This window comes from Populus euphratica, unplaced genomic scaffold, assembly GCF_000495115.2.
Source record: "Populus euphratica unplaced genomic scaffold, PopEup_1.0 scaffold254.1, whole genome shotgun sequence".
Taxonomy (NCBI): Eukaryota; Viridiplantae; Streptophyta; class Magnoliopsida; order Malpighiales; family Salicaceae; genus Populus; species Populus euphratica.
Window position 1 is genome coordinate 308,585 of NW_011500137.1, and position 5,093 is coordinate 313,677.

The window sequence follows — 5,093 nt, forward strand, 5'->3', positions numbered from 1 at the left end:
ATAAATAATATATCAAATTATTAAAAAAATATTTAATTTCACTCTTATCATTTTTTTAATATATAAATAATCTATCAATTTACAAAAAAATTTCAATTTCACAGCTCTATGCTTTTTTAATATTTTAAATTTGATTCTTATTATTTTAATGGCTATTTATTTTATTTGAGATCTTTTTAAATTTAATTGCTATTTATTTTATTTGAGATCTTTTTTAAAAAAATGTTTTTACTTTTGCAATTTTTTTATTAATATTTTTTTATTTTTTTAATCTTTCAAAATTAAATTGATTAAAAATTAAGTTTTTTAAAAATTATTTTAATTTAAGATTTTATAAGTTGCGAGTTTAAGAAATTAGACTAGATTTAAAGATATTCACTCAGGTTTACTTGTTTTTTCCCCTTTCTCTTAAGCTAATATTGTTTTTGTTTTTATCTGGTTGCTTTGTTTTGTTTGCACTTTGCTTTATATTACATTAGTCTCTTATAATTTTTTTCAATTTTACCACTACTATTTTTTAATATATAAAAAATATATCAATTTATAAATATTTTTTAATTTTACCCTTGTGATTTTTTTAATATTTTAAATTTGGTTTTTATTTTTTATTATTATTTAATTTTTGTGATCATTTTTATTTTTTTTTCAAATTTCATCCTCCTTTAGTTTTTTCAATAAAATTTTATTTGCATTTTTCTGTTGCTATTTATATTTTGTTTTTCAATTTTTTATTAATAATTTTTTCATCAATTTTATTTTTAAAATTAAATTAATTAACAATTAAGCTATTTGATTGAATTAGAGTCTAAGATTTCACGGGTAAGTTTTGAAAATCAAAACAGGTTTAGGTAATGCCCCTAGCTTACTTGTTTTCTTATTTTTATCCTTTTTGTTTGATTTTGTTTTGTTATTTTTTTTGTGATTTTTCTTTTATTAGATTATCATCCTCTAATTTTTTATATTTCACCCCTATTATTTTTAATATATAAATAATCTATCAATTTACAATATTTTTCAATTTCACCCCTATAATTTTATAATCTGTCATATTTAGTCACTATTCTTTTAATTTCTATTTATTTTCTTTGAGATCATTTTTTAAATTTTTTTTTATTTCATTTTTCTTGGGTTTTTTTCTATTAAATTGTATCCACATTGTTTTTGTAGTTTTTTTAATTTTTAATTTTTTCCTTTTCAAATTTTTTTATTAATACTTTTTTCACGATTTCATCTCTCAAAATTAAATTAGTTGAGAATTAAGTTTTTTAATTAAATCTAGATCACATATTTCACAAGTTTCAAGAGATTTGAACAAATTCAGGAGGTTTGCTCTAGTTTGTATTTTTTTGTTTTTTACAATTTATCTTCAATTGAATTAGGCTTAAGTTCATAACTAAAATCATCGGTTTCAAAAATTAATGTGAATTCACTTTTATTTTTATTTTTTTAAATTAGTTAATATTAATTTTATTTTTCAAACTTTTTCTTCTATTTTTTTTATATGAGATTATCAAGATGAGAAATTTTTATCCAATTAAATCATTTTCTTCTTCTTCTTTTTCTTTTCCAAAATAGTGGGTGTACATCAAACTATACTTGAGAATGTAGCTGGAAGTAAATTTCAACGTGATTTAAAAGAAAATTAAATTAATGACTATTTTTAAAATTCTTGAGTTTTTTATATCAAAATCATAGTGATGAATAATAATTATAAGACTGGTTCAAGACATGCATCTTAAATTAACTCTATTTTTTTTTATGAAAAAAGAGTTTTAGTTCTTTATTTTTTAAAATAAAAGATTGCAAATTAATTCATATAATAAAAATTATTTAATATCAAAATAATTATAAAAACTAATAAATCATTAATTTCATAATTTTTTAAATGAAAATCATTTTATAAAACACCAAAGCTCAACAACAATTAATACCGGAATCTTTAAAATATCAAAATAAAACATCTTAAAATTGATCCAAAGCAAAGCTTTACTAATGCCAAACAATTACAAGATCACAATTAAATTCCATTATGTATTATTAACGTTTATGACACAAGGAGTTCAGTTAAATATGATGATACACTTTTTCATAAAAAGAATTAGTATCATCTAGATTATTGGCATGCATTGAGCCGTTGGTTAAATATTTTTTTATTATATTTTTTTAATATAAAAAGATATTAAGGTTGAAAATAAAAAATTAATTTGGTTGAAAATAAAAAAATTAATTAAAAAATTAAAGTAAATTATAAAACTTGATTTTTAATAAATTTAATGTTGGAGGCTGAAAATAAAAATAAAATCAATTAAAAAATATCCCGAGTCAACTTAGATTAATCTACCAAACTTACTATCTGGATTATTATGAGACTAAAATAACATAATAGAAAGAGAATTAAAATAAATTATAAAACTCAATTTTTAACAAATCTAATGTTGATGGAACTAATTGAAATTAAAAATTAATTAAAAAAACACAAAAAAATAATTTATATTAATCCGGATTAACTTGTTAAACCTATATTATGAGTTGTTAAAAAAAATAACTTCATAAAAAATAAACTAAAATAAATTATGAATCTTAATTTTTAATTAACTCATTATTAAATAATAAAAATGATAAAAAGAATTAATTTGGAAAAGAATAAAAAAATTAAATTAATCAATTAGATTGTCAGTTCGAGTAATGAGATTAGAATTATCTTATAAAAAATAAATTAAAAAAATTATAAAGTTAAAATTTTAATAAAATTAAAATTAAATAATAAAATTAAAATTAAAATTAAAAAAATATTATTGAAGTGAATAATATCTGAAGAGGAAGGTTACAGTAAAATTTTATTTTTATTTTTTTTCAATCAAAATGGATAGACTTCCTGCCATAACTCGTTGGCTCTTGTTGTGAACACTGAAATGCAAAGTCCTCGTAAGTAGACGGGTAAGAACCCATCCATGTTGCTAACAAATTATCTTTCGCTATACTGATGTCTAGCCGACGTAACTACAACAAGAGACCGAAGTTAGAGCTACCGAACCTTGTTTGAACGAGCAAGACACGAGGGAACTACACTTACAACTGTATACTTCAGGATGCATTCTACATTTCAACATGTGTTTTTTGTTTTCCATCATGGTTTTTAAGCCTGATGTAAACTGATTTTAGATAAATTTCAAGATTTTTTTTTTAAATTTAAAAAAAAATTATTTTTTAAAAATCACATTTTATGAGTTCATATAAACAAGTAAAACCTTAGTTATCCTAAACTCTTACAAAAAATATACGCTCTAACTTTAACTCGAGATCTCTTAGTTATCCTAAACTCTTATAAAAAATATACGCCCTGATTTTAACTCGAGACTTACTATACAGATACTAAATTCTTTGTCAAAACTCTTTGTTACCATGCTGCACTTTTAAAGACATATATATTTTAAAACATGTATTAGATTAGATTGATTTATCATAATTTTTAAATTTTAATTTATATTAATTATAAATTAAATTAATTAATTTAAATTAACTCGAATTACTCTAATTTAATTTAATTAGAACTTAATCATTCAATTGCATGATCAGAGGTCATGATCGAGAATGAGTTTAATATCATTAATAATATGAGCTCAACTAATAGCATCACAAAGAGATATGTACCAGATAAGACGAACAAAATCAAAGAAATTATTCTTGGCTCAACAACAATAATTAGTAGATTGCCTCAAATAAATCCGATAGTACCAAAACATAATCTTCAAACGAGGAAAACAAAAGGTGGGGTTTTCACCAAAAATTCACGACTCATTTCAAATTATTTAGTGAGATTCAATCATCTCAGAAAAAATCAAAAATTGATTTATTCTTTATATATACACATATAATCAAATCTTCACCATGCCCCTAAGTTTAAGCTTATCATATCTTTGCACAATATCCATTTCTATAATGTCATTTCGTCAATTTTTTTCTATTCATGGACATATATATATATATATAGTTTGAAGACTAGATAAATAGCTTATGTTATGTTGCATATTAGATCATTTTTTTTCAACACTTAAAGAAGGATATCTAGATGATGACGATAATCAAAGATAAACAGAGTGAAATCTACTAAAATATGATTTAGGATATGAAAAGCAAAAGAAAATTATAAAATTCAAGATTTAATGATATAATGTCAAAGATAAAAACAAAAAAAAATATAATGTTAAAGAAGAATACTCGGGCTAACTTGACGAACCCATAACCCATGATATGCGATAAAAAAAGATTAAAAAAAAAAACCTAATAACAAAACCAAAATTCAATAAAAATTATAAAAAAAACCCAAGTTAACTTTATCAACCTACTCTCAGAATAACCGAACAAGAAGATAAATTTTAAAAATAACAAAGCTCAAGGACAAATAATTTAATACAAAATAATAAAACTGAAAAGAACTCATAAAATCAAGGAAAACAAATCTAAGCCAACTTGGGTTGACTCGATTAACCCACCCCTCACAACATGAAATCAGGATAAAAAACAAATTAGACTTTCAAAAGAAGGACCTAACAAAAAAAACCGAAGTTAGATAAAAAAAAAAACATTAAAAAAGAAAATGCAAACTGATCTAGGTTAGCTTAACCAACTTGCTTTCAAAATAACAAAAAAAAAATAAGAGATAAAAAAATAACAAAGCTCAAGAACAAATAATATAATGCAAAATAATGAAAACGAAAAAAAATCATCAAAAATTGAGGGAAAAAAAAAACTCAGGTACACCTAGGTTAACTCAATCAGCTCCTTACTTGTAACATGAGATCAAGATTAAAAAAATAGACTTTAAAAAAAAACTAGTAAAAAAGACCAAGTTAAATAAAAACAAAATGAGTAAAGAAGTGCAAGTTAACTCGGGTTAACTGGTTAGTACTTAAAAGTGCATTTTTATCAAGGTTTTATATTATCATTTTGCACTCGAAGTATCAATAACTCCTTAACTAAAGCATGTTTTATAATAATGTATATAATAATATAAGATACTTTTAATTTGTAATAAATATTCATTTTAAATGCAGGTCTATCACATAAATGAAAGGATTGATTGATGAATTTAA